Source organism: Toxorhynchites rutilus, chromosome 3 (assembly GCF_029784135.1).
Source record: "Toxorhynchites rutilus septentrionalis strain SRP chromosome 3, ASM2978413v1, whole genome shotgun sequence".
Taxonomy (NCBI): domain Eukaryota; kingdom Metazoa; phylum Arthropoda; class Insecta; order Diptera; family Culicidae; genus Toxorhynchites; species Toxorhynchites rutilus.
In genome coordinates this window covers 310981586-311004669 of record NC_073746.1, presented here as the reverse complement: position 1 = coordinate 311004669, position 23084 = coordinate 310981586, and the positions used below count along the sequence as shown (strand labels likewise).

General features: G+C 36.9%; 1 protein-coding gene and 1 long non-coding RNA gene across 5 annotated transcripts in view; both read left to right on the top strand.

Moving 5' to 3' along the window:
- Nucleotides 1-6942: 6942 nt before the first annotated feature.
- Nucleotides 6943-7850, top strand: LOC129779691 (uncharacterized). The gene is made up of 2 exons (XR_008743740.1): nt 6943-7475; nt 7573-7850. It is a non-coding gene; the product is annotated as an uncharacterized LOC129779691 (long non-coding RNA).
- Nucleotides 7851-13214: 5364 nt separating this feature from the next.
- Nucleotides 13215-23084, top strand: part of LOC129779975 (zwei Ig domain protein zig-8-like) — a 629574-nt gene continuing 619704 nt past the window's right edge. For 2 of the 4 annotated variants that reach the window (XM_055787791.1, XM_055787789.1), the window contains exon 1: nt 13215-14268. The gene's annotated coding sequence lies outside the window, so the exon portion shown is untranslated. The remainder of the gene's footprint in view (nt 14269-23084) is intronic. The other 2 variants (XM_055787792.1, XM_055787790.1) reach the window with 1 other exon arrangement.

Below are 23084 nucleotides of genomic sequence, written 5' to 3'. Positions count from 1 at the left end.
CAATTTGACGCACAACTTCTATCGTTCTTAATTTGACTGCAATATCGATATAAACAATTCCTGGTGAAAATTCAAGCAACATCTTCAAAAATCCCGATTTTCACCCCACTATACATGTAATACCCACTTAAACATCACCTTAACGTTGAAAGGATACATTTCTTCATGAAATAAGCCATATTTGAAATATATAAAAAATATTTTTTTCCAAACTGAATATAATCGAGTCCAAAATTGTATATAATCGAATCACATATAATCGAGTCTGTATATAATCGATTCCGATTTTGTGGCGGCGACCTTTTCGAATTTATGTTGTTCATAGTGTAGTGTATTCTCCAAATCAAGCCATTCAGCCATTTTTTTTTTGCGGCGGTCAAATTGAATTTTTCAAGATCATGGAATACGCAGTTTTATGATGACAGTAGAATTAAATGTATGTTCCAAATTTCAGATCAATCATTCAACAGGAACGGGGTCAATTTTCTATTAATGTGGGACAACCCAACAAACATTCAAACATACATAGAAACAGGTCAAGCTGAATGAAATCATTCAAAAAGTAACTAGTTGATTGGTGACTGCAGCCATCTTGGAATTGGATTTTCCATTATCTGCTCGAGAACTTTCTTTTGATACATTTTTGGGCATTTTTCATAAATAACATAAATAACTACTAGTCAAGCCCTTTCATTTGATACCCATATTGATCGAGTTCTGAGAAAATATGAAATCCGCCATTTTGTAGTGGTCGACATCTTGGATTTGTATTTTTCATAAATAACTGTGTTCTGCTAGTCAAGCCCTTTCATTTGATACCCATATTGATGGAGTTCTGAGAAAATATGCAATCCGCCATTTTGTAGTGGTCGACATCTTGGATTTGCATTTTTTTAAATACCTTTCTTTTGATACCCATATTAGCTATTCAATATAGATTTATTATACAATTTGTTCAAAATTTCCGAAAATCAAAAATAAAATACTCCGGATAATCGAGTCCGACCAGTATTTGTTTTTCATTCGTTTATTTATATTTATCTATTTATTTATAATTGCTTGTTTTATTTGTTCATAGATATTTTATGTATTTATTCATATACAGCTATTTCACGCTGAACCAATATAGTGATTGTCATTAAAAAAAATTAAAATTGGTAGTTTTGTTTCTTATCGCAAAATATTGGACCTGATTTTTTTGTATTCTTCATCAGAGTGACGATTTCCATTGTAGGTTAGTCCGATGAATCTTTTTTTTTTACTTTTTCCCAAAATTGATTTTTTGTTTAAGATGATCGACATATCAAATTAGATCCAATTAACCAGTCTGCTTTGAGAAGAAATATTACACTCGCAAAACAATTGGATTTAGTTTTCAAAATTATTGATTGTATTTGTTTTACATGGTTTAGAAATTATAATGAGTATTGAAAATGTAACCATTTTGCATAGGGGAGAGGGGGGCAGTTTCGGACAACGCTTGTAAAAATTAAGTGGTTCAATTTTCAACCAAACTAAAAATATAAGTAAGTTAATAGCCCTTCCGCCAACAGCTGTCATATGGTTTGACATCTGCTGGTCGTTTATTACTTACGAAAACAACACAGTGCCCTTTTTTATTTTAATTCCTTTGTGAAAGATTTAGAAATTTAAGTATACCACCTTAGTTAGTAACTAATATGAAATGAAAAAACGTGCATACAACGGGGAAATAAAGGTCTATTTATTAGATAAAATTATGATTTGTCTTCGGATGGTGGTGGGGCACATTCGGACATCGTTCACGGGCACATTCGGACACTGTTTAATATCTCATAAAATTTATGTCAGACTGTTGTTTACTAACAAACATCAATTTAGTCTGATTCTCAGACCTACTGATGGCTCGGAACAACAAAAAGAAAACCGATAGAACCAGCATCAACGAAGATGACATGGAAAGAGCTATCGAACTAGTTTCGAATAGAACGTTTTCATGATTATAGTCCATTGTCTTTGCTAATTTCCCAACTAACAGTTGCATAACGAGAAAACTGTTTCTCAATGTTCTGGAACATTTGAAAAGGTAGCAAAAAGCAACGTAAACGAATCAAGAGTCATTGCGCTTTGGAAACAATTAAATATTGTCGAGAAAATTGCACAATTCATGTATATTTTTCACCTTATGTCACAAATCGTTTACAACCGCTGGATGTTTCAGTTATGGGCCCTTTCCAGCAAAAGCTCTCATTGGCTACTCAACCATCCTGGAAAAACTATTTCTATACACGACCTTTCAGGTATAGTTGCATCGGCTTCTAATGCTTCTTTCAATCTGAGTAATATCCGAGCAAAATTCAATATGACAGGTTGCTATCCATTCTCGAAAAAGGTTTTTTTTCGGACAAGGCTTTTGAATGCTCAAATGATTTCACCTACTGGAGCGGAGGTAGCAACTGACTCATCGGGTGATAAAACAATGCTGCGAAACATTGCGTCTACAGCATAGATAGATTTTACTTTGACAACCATGTCCCCGGAAAATGTTGAACCTTTTCCAAAAACTTCAGCGCGTAAAACCACCAATCGATAACGGAAGAAAGCAATATCACGAATTTTTACTGACTCTCATAGCAAGTAGTTTCCTATCAGACAAATACTGATAAACAGAAAAATACAGAATATGCTGGAAATAAGAGGAAACGAGAGGCTCCCGTGGCCGAGTGGTTAGCGTCATAACTAACATGCCGGGGGTTCGGGTTCGATTCCCGTTCTGGTCGGGGGAATTTTTCGTGAAAGAAATTTCCTCCGACTTGCACTGTGATCACGCGTATTCTAGAGCTTGCCACTCAGAATGCATTCAAGGCGTGTTATTTGCCATAGAAATCTCAACTAAGTACTAATAAAAATGACGCAAGTAATACTACGTTGAGACGGCGAAGTTCCTCTAGGAACGTTAGTGCCATTGAAGAAGAAGAAGAAGAGGAAACGAAAGTAATTGTTGATAAACATAAAATTTTAATTTTTTTATTCGTTGTCCGAAACTGCCCCACACATGGGGCACATTCGGACAAAAAGGCAATTTTCAAAAATTCGAATAAACCATTCGTAATCGCATCAACGCACACATCTAACACGCTCATATGATATATTGATGTCCAAATGACAACCAGGATGAATTCAGGATTTTTTTTCAAGTTTACAAAAAATATTAAAAATCAAAGAAAAAAAAATGGGTGGGTTATAGCTATGATATAACCGCAAGATTGACGTGGGACTATCTTAGCTTAGCAATCATTGATTTGTATTCATCAAATTTTTGATTGAAACAATTTTCGAATTCAATTGAATTCAATATATTTGCTTTGTGAGTAAAGAGATTGAATAAATGCCATGTAAAGTCAATTTATGCATTGTGATAGATTATGTTCTTCGTTACAAGTAAATTTAAAGACAGTCCTTTTACGTTTGGTTTAGTAATTATCAAACGATTATTTTATTTTACGTTTCCCTCTGAAGTCTGCATCTCTCAATTGTACGTAGTTCTCGAAACGCGAATATGCTTGATTTGATGAACTTCAGGCACTCAGTTTCGATTTTGACATGTACCTTGAACGCATATTGTTTAATCTATAGGCGATATCGCAGCAAATGGTTATCAACATTTTGCCTAATCATCAAATGGTATGCATAGAATTTCAATGAGCAGAAGATATGAAGGCATATCCTTCAATGCAATCTTGAATAAGCGAACCAAAGCGTTGTGTTCGTACCCGTTTTTTGTAATCCGTGTTAGGAAAACACTTTTCGGATAGCAAAAAAAACATGCGGGTGCAGAAGTACCCCCGGCATGCATGAATCAACTACTTCAACTTCTACTACAACAACTACTACTTCTAGAGGTTTTGAACTTGAAAGTTTATTCGCCCCTAATGTCTGCACGATTTTCCCACATTCCTAAGTTCAGAAGACCGTGTTAAGGAAACATTTTTTAGTCTGCACAAAGGCAAGTGAGTACAAAAGTACTCGCAGTTTGCATTTATTTGCAAAGCCGATTTCCCCAGACACCTTAGTTTAGAAGTCTGTATTAGGTAAACACATTTCAGTCGAAACAAAAATACCCCCGACTTACATGAAGTTGTAATGCCAATTTCCCACGCTCCATGGATTTTAAGTCTGTGTTAGGGAAACACATTTCAGTCGGAATAAAAATACCGCTGACTTTCATGTATTTGCAATGCCGATTTCCCCACGACTGCTTGGTTATGGTGGCTGTGTTGGGGAAACCGTAAATCGGGCCAATAAAAACGAGGGAGTTAGGGCGTTTAGATAACGCTTCACATTTTACAGTTATTCAATTGTTTATCTAATAAAAAATAACATTTTATTAAATGCGATAGATGCGTAGAAATATTCCTTATCAATTGATGCAAACATCTTTCCGATCCAGTAAGAAATGTTCGAGTTATAAGCATTCGGAATCTTTAATTTTTTCCAGCATGTTCTGTGTTTAGGTTTTCATTTTACCCCCCATATAATCCGGTTATACGTAGTCCCACGTCAAAAAGTGTCCGAATGTGCCCCCCTCTCCCCTACATGTCACGCTAAAGCAATGTAGGCGCATAGTAATCTACTCGCATAGGAAAATATAACGAATACTGAAAACATGTGTACTTTGTAAATATAATTGTGTGAAATTAGCGTATAAAAGTTCAGCGCATAAAAGTTTTTGTTACATGCAAGTTTCTCTTCTGCGTCTTGCTGGATTTAAATAACAATGAATTATTTAAACTGAAATAAAATGATTATTTATCAAGTAACATCCTTCGAAATCATGCTCATTTGATATAGAATTAATTCACTCATCTTTGAACATGGAACATTTTTTTCTAGATCGTGTCAGATAAAAGTTATAGACAGAAACGTGAGCATGAGCCTAAATAGGAAAATATACCAAATTTTGAAAATCAAAAAGAGTTGTTCGAAACATAAAAATGCGCTTATTTAGAAAAATGCTTATTCGATGGAGAATTGTTTCACCTATCTTCAGCCAGAATTTCAATTTTTTCTATCGGGTCTAAAAAAACTTATATACTGAAACGTGAACATGGGTAATGAATTTTTATAAGAAAAACAAGCCAAATTTTGAAAATCAAAAAAAGTTGAACAGCAGGAATAACGGATAGAAATTGTAAAAATTATACATTTCTATTAAACTAAAGAATTAACTTGGTTCATTCTGACTGCACGGTTCAGTGAAAAATGCCTTCAATATGAAAATGTCTTCAATATTAGTGATTACAAATTGCGATGGCACTGAATTCGAATTCGATGATACTATTGAGAAATACTGCCCTCCGATGGTTGAAAATGCATATAGCATTACATGTTAATACCGTGTAATCACATTTATGCCTGTAGATGACAGAGAAGATTATATTGGACGCAGCACAGTAGATTGTCTCGAGCACTTTGACGAAGGTAAAATTCAGATCATCCATATACTGACTGAATCTAAATTTGCTGTTTATTTAACTTGACAGAAGTGAAAAACCAACCTATACTTCCAGAATATGGTCCCACGAGCGCCCCAAGAAACGCAAATATGCAGACCCTTCGTTGTGGAAGAAAAATCAGAGAGAAAAAAGAAGAAGAATTCTGGTTTAGAGTATTTCCTTCGAGCTCACCTTGAATTGTGCAAGGTGTGTTTAATTTTTTTTCATTTTTTTTATTTCCTTCATTTATTTTTATTCACAGGAGATGTTCAAGAACACACTGATCGTCAGTAGTGCAAGAATCCACAGAGCCCTCAAGAAAGGCTTATCAAATTGTTTAACTGATATGAGAGGAAAGCATCGTCCTGGAGTTGCTATATCCGAGGCAAATATGCTTAAGATTCATCAGCATATTGAATCCTTTCCATCCTATCAAAGTCATTGTCGGCGAAGCGATACACCTGATTCTCATTACCTTTCGGAAGACCTCAATCTGAGCAAAATGTTTTCCCTGAAGAGTGAATTAAAAATGTAGGAGAAAACACATCCGATTTACGTTGTGTAAGCTTTGCCACTTACAAGAGAGTGTTCTACAAGCATTTCAATCTCTACTTTAAAAGCCCGAAAAAGAACACCTGCAAGATGTGTGACAGTCTAATAATTCGAATTGATGCCTTGTCAGCGTCAAACGCCAATCCGGAAGACATCCTCAAGCTTGAGAGGGAAAAGGAAGATCACTTCAAACAAGTGGATCTGATGACCAACAGTCGGGCCATAGATGCTGAGCTTGCAAAGGAGACCGCAATACACGTGATCTCATTTGACTTACAAAAAACTTTTCCGTTGCCAAAAGTTCCCACTAGCGAAGCTTATTACAAACGACAACTGTCGGTCTTCAACCTCGGAATACATGACCTTGGTACGAAACAAGAATTCATGTATTTATGGCACGAGGCAATTGCTTCGAGAGGAGCCCAGGAAATGGGTTCTTGTTTAATTAATTATATAAAATCTAATGTCAAGTCGAATAGATTGGTCTGTTGGTCTGATGCATGCGGTGGTCAGAACAGAAATATAAAAATTCTTTGATCTGGCTGTATATAGTGGATCTACATGATTGTCCCATTGATGTGATAGAGCACAAGTTTTGAGTTAGTGGCCATAGTTATCTCCCAAACGACCGCGACTACAGTCAAAATGAGAATAGAACCAGGAAAGTGGCTAACATCGTTTGAGGAATTTTACCAGATTGTAAAATCCAGCAAACAGAACAAAAAGAGGTTCGAAGTGAAGGAAATGGACAGCAGCATGTTCTTTTCTACGAAGGCTTTCGAAGTTTTAATCACTAATAGGAAGTGTAGTAGATAGATGTCTCATATTAATAAATAAATTAACAATTACAAAGTATTCAATTATCTCAGTGTAATTAAGGTGAGGGCAAAGTAAATACACAAAGGTAAGTAGCGCTCGTTTAAGAAAATACGAAGCCGATAGAGAAATACGATTTCATAGCTGAGCGAAACTTGCTACCCGGAAGCGATGTATGGAGAAAAAAAAATATAGCAGCTATGTATAGGCTCGAGAATATGACAGAAAGAAAACGTTCATATGGAAGGAGAGAAACGTCGACAACACCTAGGCTACTGAGAGCGAGGTAGTCTCTCACATTCGGTGGAGGGCTCTCTGCAAGAGTGAAAAGGAAAGACAATGATAGTTTGCATAGGATTCCCACACGGACGCGAGAAAATCGTCTTGCTTCATTTCAGAAAAAAATACGAAGCCGAGAGAAATGAACCTGCAGAGAGAATCGGGAGAGAGATGAGGAAGGGTTTTTGATCGGGAGACTGGAACTCCACAGACATTCTGTTGGTTAAGTTTGGCGTGATAGCACGCAGTTTCTGCTATTCCGGTAATTTATTTTAGAAAGCCGCGATGGCGTCAAAGGGTCACGACAGGAAGAAGAACAAGAAGAAAGAACAGCTGAACTGGCTATCAATGAAGGTGTTTATTGATATTCATCATTCAATCTTTTCGCGTTTAAACTACAATACATTTTCAGAATCAATTTCTAAATTAACGAATGTCACTTAATTTGCAGGTGATTCGTATTGACAATTCGAAGCCTGGAATTATTCAGTACAAATATAGCCACGATCCCGATACGCCCTTCGCAGAGTTAGACGTGAGAAAAATACTTGGAGGACCTGTGCCCAATTTCCAAGAGGCAGTTCTGAAACCTAACAGGCATGGTATTTCTAAGTGACATCATGCACCTCCTTAAACACGTTCCTCCGGTACACCATGGATTCTATGAGAATTTACGAGTAGACGAAGACAGGGATAATGCATTAATTGAATAAAATTAATTTCAACTTATTTCAATCAATAGCACGTAACACATAGTAATTTTATTCGAAACAAATATATCCTCTCGAGTGAACAATTTACTGCAAAATAAATTGAAAAATAGTGGATATTAATTGCCGAATATTGATATTATTTGCTGAATATTGATTTAAAATATTGAAAAAATGTGATGAAACACATTTTGACTGCATAACTGTTTGAGAAATATTTCAAAATTATTCAGTCATAGTGAACCAAGTCTTAAAAAGTGCTTCATTGGTTCAGTCAGAGTGGACTATGTACATATAGCATGCCAAATAACTGGCTGTTTTGAGCATAAAACGTGATGTTTTTACAGTTTTATCACGTCAAAGTATTGCCAGAGAGTAGCTAAAATTTCTATATTAAACTATATTGAACGAAAACATTGAATGCTTAGAAAATTGCAGGGCGCTAAACTTGAACTTCGTTTTTCTCGAAATCATAAAAATGTCACATGGTCCGGTCTGACTTGAACCGACCATATGATGGAAACATCTTTTTCCACATGTTCGACAAAATCGTGAACTGTGTTTCGAAGTCACCTAAAATTTATCGATTTTCCTCATCTATCTCTATATACAGGGTGGGCCATTTAAAGTGGAAGGATTTGTTTTTGCAATAGCAAAGTAAAGAAGTGGAATTTTAAATATTTTTTTTTTGAAATTCATTTATTTTGGTCCAAGGAGATTTGTTCTAACTACTTTTTGATTATGATATCTCGTAAATGACCGCCTCTGGCCTTGACCGCATTTTTTCGGCATTTTCGGCATTTTCCATCACTTTGCCCAATGTTTCGGCCGATATGGCAGCAATTTCTTGTCGGATATTGTCTTTCAGCGCAGCCAGGGTCCTTGGTTTACCAGTGTATACCTTGGATTTTAAATATCCCCATAAAAAAAAGTCAGGAGGCGTCAAATCAGGTGATCTCGGTGGCCAGTCATAATCGCCGTTTTTCGATATTAATCTTCCGGGGAACATTTCGCGCAATAATTTGGTCGTGGCAGCCGCTGTATGGCATGTAGCGCCGTCCTGTTGGAACCAGTAATTGTCCAATTCATTTTCACGAACAAATGGCAATAAAAAATCGGTTATTATTGTCCGATAACGCTCCCCATTCACGGTTACCGTTGCTCCATTTTCGTTTTCAAAGAAGTACGGGCCGATGACTTTATCGGCATAAATGCCACACCACACAGTAACTTTTTGGTCGTAAAGAGGTTGCGTTTCGATGAATTGAGGGTTTTCAGTAGCATAAAACCGACAATTTTGTTTATTCACTCCTCCATTCAAGTTGAAATGCGCCTCATCAGACATTATGATTTTTTGCCAAAAGCCACGTTCATTTTTGGCCATTTCGATGGTCCATTTCGCAAATTCAAGTCGACATGAAAGTCAGATGGGTTAAGTTGTTGAGCCATTTGAATTTTATACGGAAACATTTTCAAATCAACACGAATTATGCGTCGGAGAGTGGTTCGAGCGATGCCTAACTCTTGCGAACGATGGCGACCTGATGTCGATGGAGTCTCTGCAACACTGGCTCGAACGGCATCAATATTCTCGTCGAAACGTCTTGGTCGTTGTCTGGACAGATGACTGGCATTACCAACACTACCAGACGAGATAAATTTGGCATATAATCGACGTATAGTGTTGTCTCCAGGCGATGTTTTAACTTTATTTTTATTTTTCCACGCACGTTTAGTTAACACAATTGAGAAGATATTTTGAATGTACAGCTGAACAATTTCAGCGCGTTGTTTAGGTGTGTATTGTTCCATGGTTAAAATTGTACTGAAATGACGCTTCCAACGCGGTATGACATTTGTTAATCTGACATCTCTGTCAAAAGTTATGGGGTTGCCAGATGCTTCCACTTTAAATGGCCCACCCTGTATATAAAAATGTTCTGTTCATTTGTGTACGCGTCAAAAACTCGAATAATACGAAACCGATTGAGCTCAAAGTTGGACACAATATAGAATCCACTTCAAGGAGTGTTGTTACGGCATAAAAAATGGGAAAATTTGAAGAAAAATTATTTTATATATGACCAGAGTGCGTTTCTGGAATTGAGCTTCTAATGAAAATCGACTATTCAGTAATGAATATGTGTTCTATCCGATTGAGCTCAAACTATGATACAACGTACAAAACAATCAAACACATACAAGATTGTTGTTACAACATAAAAAAATGAAAAATTCAACTCCATCATGCAACCTTAATAACTTAACCAGTTAACTTTAATAACTATTTTTGCCGCGAACGAATTTTGGTGATTTACATAGTAAACGAATCGGAAATTCACTAAGATTTGTTTAATATGCTATACATTAGAATCTCCTAGTTTGTTAATGGTTAAAATACATGAAAACTTCAAGCGTTTCCATTTTCCCATACATTTGTTCTGTCCATTTGTGTGCTTTCCCGAACAGAGCTGTCAATAACGAGCAACTTATCGACGAGCAGCGAAGGGGAAATCGTAGGATTTAAAGTCTACGTGAACGAAGGAAAAGAAGAACGATGAAGGGGAATACTTGCCTAAAGTATAAACAGTGGATTTTGCTGAGGCAAACTTTCATTCGGCATCGGACTGTTGAGCAATCTAGTTCACTTTGCTTTTGCTGCGCTTCGATCTAAGGTTGGACCCCACCAGTGGTAATCCAACTTGGATATCGTCGTGTGGTTTTTTCAGTTCGTTTTTTGGCGTTACTCGTATCGTGTGTTTTTCTTTCCGCGTCATAAATTGGACGCTTTGCGTAGTGTGTGATGAGCAAAAAGAAGAGAAAGGATGCCTCAAGCACTGCAAAAAGCGAACGCATTGCCAGGTGCAATCAAATTTCGAGGCAAGCGTCATCTAGTGAAGCACGCGATGTTGGTGCAGTGAAAAGCGCTCGCACTGAACCAAGCCTTCGCGAGTGACACCGCATCGAACAACAGCGAAGTAGGCGACTTCGGCGCGTCGGTCGAAAATGTAAGCGCCGGTACCCAGGCTGTAACCAAAATCAAGCTCCCCCCACTGGTGGTGAAGGCGGTCGCTATTGACAAACCCATCAGCCAATTCGCATCGATGGGTTTTACAGCAGAGTCGAGCTGTGTGGCATAATTCAGTCTTTTTCCAAGCAGTTAACATTGTTTGTTTTGTTTTGATGGTGCCTTTGACATTGCATGAATGCATTATTAATCAGTTTAATTTAAACTGACGTTATGGCGAAGCAAGCATTAAGGTTGTGTGCCAAAAAATCATTTGGGAAATACCAAGCATCTTGAATGTCGTACTGGAATGTTATAAGTTATTTGAGTTCGCGTGCCAGTCGCAAAACTGCCATTAACTAGGATTGCGCTAATCTTGATCATAATAAAGCAATGCTACTATTTTCGAGGTTGTTGATATTAACAAAAAGTATTTCGCTTGTTTAGATACCAAGAAAGTAAATGTCGTTCTGGAATTTTGTATGTGATTAGGTTTCGCTTGCCAGTAGAAAAATTTCCTCCACTAAGGGTGGCAGCTGCGCTTATCTCGAGCATGAGAAAGTAATGCAACTTTTTTCAAGGCCAGTGATATAAACAGAATCGTTTCTTTTGAGAATAACGTAAAATGATGAGAAGTGTTTATATTCCTAGTAGTTAGATATATTGATGTAGTTATAAGATGTGGAATAATGGTGCTGGTGCAACATGTATATAATCGACTGTAGCCGAGTCTATGTCAATTGCAAAAAAGGCCACCGGAATAGCGTTCAACGTAAATTTTCAATACATTGACATGAAATTAATTGCGACATATGATCAGCTAGTGTATTGTTCTGCGATTGCAAGAATGAATCATCAATCAATTATCGTCAACTAATTCACAATGAAAAAACATTTCAGAGATTATTCTACTAAGCAGTTGTTTCTAAAATTTCACAGCACTATAGAATAATATCCGAAGGTATAAACAAGCGACTTTTAAAAAATAACAGCTTAGTTCTACGTCAAAAATGCGGTCGTATTTTGCACACAACCTCCTATAATTTTTATTGGGTCTAAAAAAAGTTATTGATTGAAACGTGAACATGGGTAATAAGTTTGCATGAGAAAAACGAGCCAAATTTTGAAAATCAAAAAAAGTTGTTCGAAACATAAAAATACGCTTATCTGGAGATAGGCTTATTCGATAGAGAATTGTTTCACCTATCTTCAGCCAGAATTTAAATTTTTTTTATCGGGTCTAAAAAAATTATTGATTGAAACGTGAACATGGGTAATAAGTTTGCATGAGAAAAATAAGCCAAATTTTGAAAATCAAAACAATTTGTTCGAAACATAAAAATACGCTTATCTGGGGATAGACTTATTCGATAGAGAATTGTTTCACCTATATTCAGCCAAAATTTCATTTTTTTTATCGGGTTCCGACACTGAAATCTTGTAGCTACAAAATTATGTACATTTTCCCTTCGTTACTTTTGTTTAATAATATTGAAGTTATAGCGTTTCAAACATCGCTTGAAAATTTTCGATATCATACTATGTTCGAGTATATTATCATCTTTGGTCTTCTCTACAAAGAAAATCAAGGAAAATTGAACCCATCAGGAATTCAAAATAATCAACCAAGTGCCAAGGATAGCAAGAAAACACAACATAAGAAAGCTTGCATGCAAGTTGTCGGTCGCAATGATTGATTCGCTTCCCCCACAAATGATCCAATCAATATTCTCCCTCGTGGCTGCTGTCATTCACATTGCCCTGGGGGCTGCTGTCTCGAACGTGATCAACGAATGCCTCCCTCACTTTCACTTCAAGTGCCCATCGTGGGTGGGGTTAATAATCGTTTGCGTGAATTTCCCATGCATATCCACAAACACAAACGGTTTGTTCCCACGGCTGACCCTATTTTATTCGGTACACTATTTCCTGACATTATTGATGTTTTAATAGATCTGTCCAACATTTGGGAATAAAAATAGTTTCCAAAAATATTCCTCCGCCGATTGCGTGTTTTTGATTTGCCATGAATTCCACCGTTCAAAAGCAAGAGTCGAAAAGGAAAAAAATTGTGAAAAGCTTCCGCTGGAAACCAACCGAAGCTTTCAGGAGAATTTTCACGATCCGCTGCGGCGCATGTCCGCATCCGTGGCCCACGGGAGCACCGTTACGAATCGTTACGTTTCGCATCGCACTTTTTTTTCCTGCTCCCATTCCTACAAGGGGGAGTTCCGAGTGGAAGCCGACCTTTTGACAGATTTCCTCCTGCTGCGAAGTTTGAGATCCGGAGCGACAGAGAGAAGAAAGTGAGAATTTGCAACAAACAAAAAATATCTCCCCTCACGATTGGCGGCGAGAATGGGAGCAGATCTGGACGGGATGATTTCGAGATCGCATCGGACCGCCACAGGGATGAGAGCGTTCGAGCGTTTTGCAAGGCTGCGGAGCGCCCAGTCAGGGCCAGACATGTTGTTCGGTCGGTTCGCGTAATATCGCCATTCGAACGGGACTGCGAATCCTGGCGACGGCGGTCAGCCTGCACGCGTAAACCGCGTTCGTTCGTTCGTTGCGAATCCTTCCGCGGGGGAGGGCAAACTTCCGGAAATTCCGTTGCGCTCTGTGACCGGGCTGGTGATTGTTTCCAAACAAAAAGGTTTCCCTCAGGCGGATGCTGCGGAGATAAAGGCTACACGTGTTTGACAGTTTCACTGGTTTAGGGATGCTTTGGGCGCTTCTAGAGCCGGCCGGAGACAGTGACCGGTGTTGAAGGAGCAAGAGATAAAAAAAAAGTTGCGTGAATTCGCTGTGTTTTATATTCCCTCCGTTGGGAGTCGGTCAAATATTTCGGTGAACGTGCGAATGATTTGGATGTTGAGGCAGTGCAAGGAGCAAGGGAGGTTTGGAGTTCGAAAGAGCCGTTGTTTTTCCCGCCACTCGGTGAAGTGAAACTTTTTATTCAGTACAGTCACTTTGGGAAGTCATCTGATTATTTAATTTGGCTGTGGTCGTCGCATGCCGTTGAGCCAGGATAGATGAGGAGACGGGAAACAGAAAAGTGAAAGAATTTTACGCTGACAAGGATGAGCCCAGCACAAGTTTTTTTGTTTTGCACCGGAAATCCCTTCCGCTTCGTCGGCTGAGGGTTGAGTTTCGTGAGTACAAGTAGATTCAGTGAGTGTGTGTGTGTGTGTTCGTGTGCGTGTGTACGTGTTTGTGTCTGTCCGGATCCCGGTGCCAGCGGGAAGTGAAAAAGAACGTGACGAAAATGTGAATTTAAATATTTTACTGTCGAGTTTTTTTTTTCCGCCAATGTGATCGTTAAATTCGGCGACGGCATCGGATTGGAAAACGAGACGAGGCTAAAGGCCACGATGGGAATACTCGAGGAGCATCATTAGCGAGCGCGGCGGCCGCGGAGAAGCTCACGCCTGTAAGCAAACTTAAATTTATTTCTTGTGAACCCAAGCAGAAGAAGAAAAGAATAACAAAAGGCCTTTTATGTCTTTCGAGCTGTTAAAAGTATTTCCATTGTCTTTGCGATTTTGGGGCCGTCTGTTTGTTTGTTTTCTGTTTCGAGTCGTTATCCTGCCTATTTCGGGTGGTTTGGAGAGGAAGGAGAGCACTCACACGTGCGGATGTTTATGTTTGTGTTGAAAGCCAGGCTTGGTCTCATGAGAGATGAGTTTTGGATTTCGTAAGGCACTGATGGATCGAATGTGGTTCTTCCAATGAAGGTAGATAAGATAAACAACCCCGAAGTTGTTAATGTATTTTCGGAAACGGGAAAAAAAAGCTTTCCGCCGAAACTTGCGGCGCTGTGGCTTAGTAAACAAATCCAAAAATGAGAAAAATAAACTGCGAGTAAACAATATGTAGGCTTTTCCCTAGCCTATGTTTGTCTTTGCACATAACCAATTACAGGTAAACTTCGATATAACGTACATTTCACTTTCAAAATTGCATAAGCATAATAAAGTAGTCACAAAAGTAGTCTATAATAAATTATTGTGTTGCTGTTTTAGTAAAGTTAATGAATAACTTCAATCAGAAGACGAAGCCAGCCTTTCTCATGATGTTTCCCTTCGTACTGTTGATTAAAGGGTGGTTCATTTAGAATCCGGAATTACAAAACCAGCTGTATTTCGGGATTGACTGAAGGTACAAAACTTGTTTTAGCATCACAATACAGATAATTCATTGTTCTATCAGAAAAAAAATATTGGAATTTTTTTTCCTCTACACTTTGGAAATGTGTACGTTATATCAAGGTAAAATGTACGTTATATCGAGTGACGTTATATCGAGGGTACGTCATAACGAGGGTACATTATATCGAAGTTTCCCTGTATACTTGTGCTCTGTTCATTTAATATTTTTAACACAGTGATTCGGTAGCTCTTGCTGTATGGAAATATGATTCAAGATATTTCCGCGTGATCATATTGTATTGAATTGTTACGATAATACTTAGGTTTCCTCACACTTAAGGGATTACTCAAGTGTGACGTGTGACATGTGTGTTCAAGAGGGGTGTATTTCGGATGTTAAGTCAAATACCTAATGCTAAAAGAATCCATGAAATTTAAAATAATAAGGCAGCCACTGATCACATGAATTGGTCAATGTGAAGTCAACCTTCATTCACGTTTGTCTTGGAGTTATGTTTTAGTAATTGGTTTATTCACCTCCGCATGTTTAATTTCGAACACACGTCGCGGACCCCGATACCCATCTTTCGAACCTGAATCGACGCAATGTAGGAGTTGCGGAATTGCAATACAGGGCGGACTCGATTATATACAGTTTTTGATTTCTTTTCACTGTATATGATCGAATCATGTATACAGGGAAACTTCGATATAACGTACCCTCGTTATAACGTACCCTCGATATAACGTACACATTTCCAAAGTGTAAGGAAATTTTTTTTTCAATATGTGATACTAAAACAAGTTTTGTATCTTCAATCAATTCCAAACACAGCTGGTTTTGTTATTCCGAATTCTAAATGAATCAAGCTTTAATCAACAGTACGAAGGGAAACATCATGAGAAAGGCTGGCTTCGTCTTCTGATTGAAGTTATTCATTAACTTTACTAAACAGCAACACAACAATGTATTATAGACTACGTTTGTGACTACTTTATTATGCTTCGATATAACGTACAATTCGATACAACGTACAATTTTGAAAGTGAAATGTACGTTATATCGAAGTTTACCTGTATAAGCAAATAAAAAAAAAAATTAAATGTTTTTTATTTGCATGTATTTTTGGTTTTTTGAATAAAAAAGTAGAATTTTCATTTTCAAAAATTATACAGATTCTCTCAGGAGATGATAGACGATCATATTTGATGAAAAAAATCCTTCTACGCATATGTTCAAATTTCAACATTGACAGAGTTATAGAACTTTTTTTTTGTTTCGGACTCTGTTGCCTCAAACTGGCTCTACATTAAAAAGTACGCTACGGAAGACAATGCTTTTATTTGAAAGATGAGAAAATTTAGCACAGGGTATAGTAGTGGAACATCTTAGTGGATTTTAAAAACATTCTGAAAGTGAAAAATTTAAAAGTATATAATTTTAATGTGTTATTATTAATTTTATCCTGAAAAATTATATTCAACTAGATTGTTTTTATCAATTAAATTGAAGCTCTCTAACTGCTCAACAATTTGTTCTTTGACACCCAATTTCTATCTTTCTTAATTTGGCTGCAATATCGATATAAACAATTCCGGGGGAAAATTCAGGCAAAATCTTCGAGAATCACTATTTTTTCCCCACTGTACATGTAATAGCCGTGCTCCCTTGGCCGAGAGGTTAGCGTCATAACTAACATGCCGGGTGTTCGGGTTCGATTCCCGTTCTGGTCGGGGGAATTTTTCGTCAAAGAAATTTCCTCCGACTTGCACTGTGATCACGCGTATTCTTTGCATTCAAGGCGTGTTATTTGGCATAGAAATCTCAACTAAGTACTAATAAAAATGAAGCAAGTAATATTACGTTGAGACGGCGAAGTTCCTCTAGGAACGTTAGTGCCATTGAAGAAGAAGACATGTAATAGCCACTTAAATTTCATCTTAACGTAGAAAGGTTACATTTCTTCTTGAAATAAGTCATATTTGAAATATAGAAAAAAATGTTTTTTCCAAACTGTATATAATCGAGTCCAAAGTTGTAAATAACCGAATCACATATAATCGAGTCTGTATATAATCGAGTTTTCCCGATAATATAAATAGGATTTAACATTCAAATACATTTTTTTTTCAATTTCATTACGTTTATGATTTAGTTCAAACGGATTTTCGAACATACGGATCTAGTTTTTCACAGTTCGTGGATTCATTTATAACAGACAAAAAAACGAAATTCAACAATAATTTATAGCTGTGCAAATGAAGCCATTTTACAACTGACATGAATAGTTTCCTATTTTTAAACTACTACTACTATCCTAGAATCAATGAAGCCTGTGGTACCTATTTGTGAACGAAAAAGTGGAACACAGCGCACAAACGGGGCCAAACGCCTATACCAGATATAGATACAAGTAACACCGAACATACTACGCGAGAAAAGTTCTTGAACACAGAAATAACCTACACAGAATTTGTAAATACAGGGGAACTTCTATATAACGTACCCTCGTTATAACGTACACATATTCAAAGTTCAAAGGAATAATTTTTTGAATATTTTTTCGGAAAGAACAATAAATTATCTGTATTTTGGTACTAAAGCTTGTTTTGTACCTTCAACCGATCCCGAAATACAACTGTTTTGTGATTCCGGATTCTAAATGAATAAATCTTTAATCAACAGTACGAAGGGAAACATCATGAGGAAGGTTGGCTTCGTCTTCTAGTTGAATTTATTCATTAACCTTACTCAGACAGCAACACAATAAAGTAATATATGCTACGTTTCTGAGGTCTTTATTATGCTTCGATATAACGTACAATTTTGTAAGTAAAATGTACGCTTTATCGAAGTTACCCTGTAGTATTAATAGCAACGTCGTTAAATTAAGTTTAATAAACAAGTTATAAACAAGTAATAATAAAGAATCATGGGCGTTCCATAATAGCAGAATACTCAAGACAAGCTTTTAGAGTAAGAATTCTCTGATTATGTAAAACTATTATAAGCAGAGATGCCAACCTTCCTGATTTTTTTAGGATTTCCCAGACTTTTTGGGACGTTCCTTGATATCCTGACAAACACTCAATTTCGCCTGATTTTTTTGAAATCATCCTGATTTCTACTGATTTTCGTACTTTTTACCTAATGAGAATGAAAATTATCTGTAAAAATACTGGGATCCCTTTCAAAGTTCTCCTGTTTGTAAATGAGAACTGTCATAATGGCTCTCCACGGTCCGCATATATGTCATGCTTACATTAAATTAAATTCGCTTGATACAAAACTTTACCTTACTTGAAAAAATTCTCTTACTGAAAAGAAATACTTTACGCTTACGCGTGAGTTCTGACATAAAAAAAAACCAAAATATATTTGTTTATTAAGGCACATGTGGCGTTAGCCTGACGGGGCCGGGAGTCCAATATTTTGACAATTTTTGTCTTACAACTATGTTAGTAATATGTAACCGATTACTCGCGGTTGGCTCGAGGTTAGTATTACAAGTGTTCTCATAATTGGTATGTTGCAGTCTTCGATGCTCTATACGTGTGCTCTCTACACATATAGACTACATATACAGTTTGGTAGACTTTATTTCTATTTTGTTCAAATATATATACATGATTTTCTTAATCATAAGAAGGGGGAAGAATTCCCCTTTACCTAAACTAAAGGTACTAAAAACTAAACAAGTGAAAAGAAATATTATTTGATGCCTGCTCATCAGGCCTAAAATCTATCTCATTGTTTTTCTTTCCCTATCCCTATCCGGAGACGTAAACAATCTTCTTGGGGAATACGTTTTTCCCCTTTTTCTATCTCCTTTGTTTTGTCCACAAGCGGCCGAAGCATCCTAGTTTATTGCCCTTATCCGCAATAAATGAATCCCTCAATTTTTATAATTTTATTGCTTCAATATACTCTTGTTTCCCCCTTTTTTTATTTAGGATTCCCTATCGGATTGTGGTGTCTATTTTCCGTCCGTAACATTACTTGTTTATCAATAAGTATGATCGTTGTGAATCGACTGAATAAGCTTTTCCAGAGTGAAAATCCCGAATTATTTCCAATCGGTACAACTGTTTCGAGGTTTTACAAAACAGTGCTAGATAATTTCATGAAACGAAACCAGAATATCTGACGAATTTTAGAAATAATAACAAGATTAAGTTTGAGGAATAACATTACCTTGTATGATGTGTATGTACATTAGGGTGCCAATGAATGTAGGGGAAAAAATCGACCCTGAAATTTCAAAAAGTCATAGGGAGGGTTGCATTCAAAACACGACCGTATATTTGACGTAGGATTCCGTTAGGTTATCTGCCGCATGCTGATTTTGGATATGTTTGAAGAATTACATTGTTGAACTCTTCAATAATGATTTGGGCTCGTTTTGTCTGGTTGTTAGGTATTGTTTGTTCACTCCACCAGTGTCCATAACCGAGTGATAATGATAGAAGGATGGTGATTAGTCATTAGATGGTGGGTATCACGTACCAAAGCCGCCCTCTGTGGTCCTGGACGAGATGGCTCCTGTGTTATGAATAGATGAAATAAAGAAAAAAAAGCTCATCAAAGTAATATAAGATAATTATCATTATCGAACAAAAGTTTTCTCAGCAGAAAAAAAGTGTTACTTTAGTATAGAGAAAATATATTTGAAATGGAAAAAGTAATTTCATTCATATTTTTTTATTTTCTGAGTGTTTATTCAACCCATTTCCTTTTCGTTTTAAACTCAACGGAACACCATGCTACATGCCTCAATGCGAATTTCAATTGGGCTAACCGCACCCAATACGATATGTAGAGCACATGTGAAATCACTTTTTCTAATATTTTTTCATTTTTCCAATTTTGCTCGTCGCATGAACTTTCCTTGGGAGAAAAAAAAATCGTTTCATATTTCAAGTCATTTTAGTACAATAGCTACCATATACAATTTTACACTTACAGTTGTGCTAAAAGCTTTACAATACATGATCGGTCATTGATATTAAATTTCACAAAGCAACCAACATAAATGTTCCAAATTCAAATTTTATTTATATTCTATCAAGCATAAGTTCTATTCAGTTCATTGAAACATCATTCTTCAATCAAAGATACTTATTGGAACGAAAAAACACTTGTTCATCGCTCCCAACTTATTCGCCAGCACGTATGCAATCAGCAATGCCTTCGCTAGTTACAATGAGCACTATCCATTATTGCGCGTCATGCTGATTTCCCCAAGACACCTTGGGTTTGAAATCTCTGTTAGGGAATACATGTCGGTGGGCAAAAAGCTCCCCCTACTTTCATGTATATGCAATGCCGATTTCCCCCAGGCAGCATGGTTTTGATGTCTCTGTTAGGGACCCACCGCATGTGTCGAAAATGTCGACCAATCAGAAGTGGGTATTTCCGTTAGGATAGGGGTTAAGATTTTTCAATTGTTCGATAGTTAGTTTCATGACATATATTATTTTATTCAATGTAAAAAATTGTTATGGAGTGCCGAAATTGATTGACGCAAAAATCAGGAGGCTCTCTAGCTGAAACAAGTACACACCAATGGAAAATATAACAAATATATAATAAAACGAAATACACCGGTGAAAGAAATTGATTATTAGGGTGCCGATGAAAATGGTCATCTAAAAGTTACCCCATAAAAAATGTTCAGCACCTTGAAAAACACCTGTAAAGAAGTTGCTCATATGTATCCACTGGACTGGAGACACCTCTAGGGAAAAGGCGATTCGGATAACGATATGATAAATTCGGTGGTTTACAATAGACTGACTGTTTTATATTTCGGTTAAAGTGTTTGAACCTAATAAGTTCATTTTGTGTAGTATAAGTGTTATACGGTTCACTGGGTTCAACTCGTTTTATAGAAAGTTCATTACACACCCTATGCAAAATATCAGCTCAATCGGACGCTCAAAGCTCAAAGTTTGAGTATTTGAAAATCGAAAAATCACCCAGGGGGAGGGGTGGGGGTTGGTTGGTGAGTAAAGGAAATCGGGGTTTCCAAAAAAAAATTGTGCCAAATGTCTTAAGATTGCATTGCAACGTCGAGATCTACTTTCATCTCGAAAAAATTTTTTTTGTCAAATATCGGCACTCTGGGACTTAATCATTTTTCGGAATACGAAGCAAAACATATGGAACTTCGTGCGAAATGTTGATTCACACTATATAATACCTAATGCGAAACATGCCAAATGTCTTATAATTGCACAAAACGTCGAAATTTACTGTGATCTCGGGAAAAAATTGTCAAACAAAAAATTGTTTGCCTCTTGGTCGTTTTGATGTCAAAAAAGTCGTATTTTGACAAAAAAATATCCTCAATGAATGGCCATCTATTCTATAGCAACGGTAATTTTTCGTGCTGTGATATTTAATGATTTTTTAGCTGTTGAAGTTATCATCGTAAGTGTTTAAATGTCCAGATTTCGATGCATTACGATAATTTATGAGTAGAGCTACCTCGCTCCTCATATATTCGCACACTAACACTGCGTTCCATAACTATAGAACCACTCCATTTTTCTGAGTGTTAGAGATATGTAAGAAGTCGATTGAATTGAAGTATATAGTGTAGAATATAATAACTATCTTCATTTGTAAGACTGGCCATTTCAACTTTATTGTTGTGGTCAGGCGTAAAATACTCAAAAAACTAAACTAAAAGTTCAGTGTTTCATAACTATAGAACCAGATGGAAAATATTTCACTCTTTTGCGAAATTAATATCAATTTCACATGAATTACAATTAGTTTCTAATTCGTCGGTTATCTTTAGTTCTCAATCAGTTCAAATAACCTTTTCGGGGTGATTTCGATCAAGCTGCGCCATTTTGTAGTGTGTATCAGTGTTCTACACATAGGATACTGCTCGTTTAAGCTCTTCAAATCACTCATACTGGTTGTAAGCTACGTCTACTATTCGAACGATTACTCCTCATAAGTTTTGATAGGGTTACGATCTGGTAAACGAGCTGACCAGTCCAGAGTCTGAAGCCCCTATTCATTAAACCATGCCATGACATTGCGGATTCAATGAATTGATACGAAATTACCCAATAATCACATTGTTTTTTTTATGCAAAAACTGGAATAAATGATTCTGGAGTACTACGTTGCGCTTTTGATTATTCATTCGTGCTGATGGTAAGCTATCCTGACCAGGCCTTCCTGAGAAAAATCTCCCTAAACCATAAAAATACCATCTCCAAAGCTGCGGGTCCATAAACTAATGTTGAAGCTAATCATATGGGTTTCACTATTTCAGGAGAACTTATCTGATAAAAAAAATCAACTTGAATATAATTTCCACATCTAACATAAAACCACATCTAACAGGAAGCTATGAAAATCTAAGAACTGAACACGTAAAAAATATTGAAAGATTACGAATGCTTACAACTGGAGTATTTCTCGATAAATCGAAAATATGTAAATATGTAAATAAAAGGACGACCGGTAAGTTTCTTTGCTTTTTTTTCCAAAAATTAATGCTTTATTATGCAAAAATGGTTACAAATTTAATATTCAAAGTATTGCCTATCGCTAGTCACAACTTTTTCCCGGTTTGTCGGCTAACCACGAATCGATCCAATTTTTGACTTCATCAAATTGGAGAAGTGCTGATCAACCAGGCTATGTTGCATCGATCAAAAAAGATAGTAATCGGACGGAGCAATGTCTGGAGAATACGGCGGATTGGATAGGACGTTCCATTTCAGCGTTTCCAACTATGTTTTGACCGGTTTCGCGACATGCGGCCAAGCATTGTCGTGCTGCAAAATAACTTTATCGTGTCTTTTGTCGTTTTATGTCGTATTGTGGCCGTTTTTCCTTCAGTGCACGGCTCAAACGCATCAATTGTCGCTAGAGGTCCCCCGTAATGGTTTCATTCGGTTTTAACAGCTCATAGTACATCACACCCAGCTTGTCCCACCAAATAGACTGCATAACCTACTGGCAGTGAATATTCCGCGCGGCCGTCGATCCGGGCCGGGTTATCAATACATTGCACGACGTATAGGATTGAAGTAATGGACCCACTTTTCATCGCCAGTAACGATTCGATGC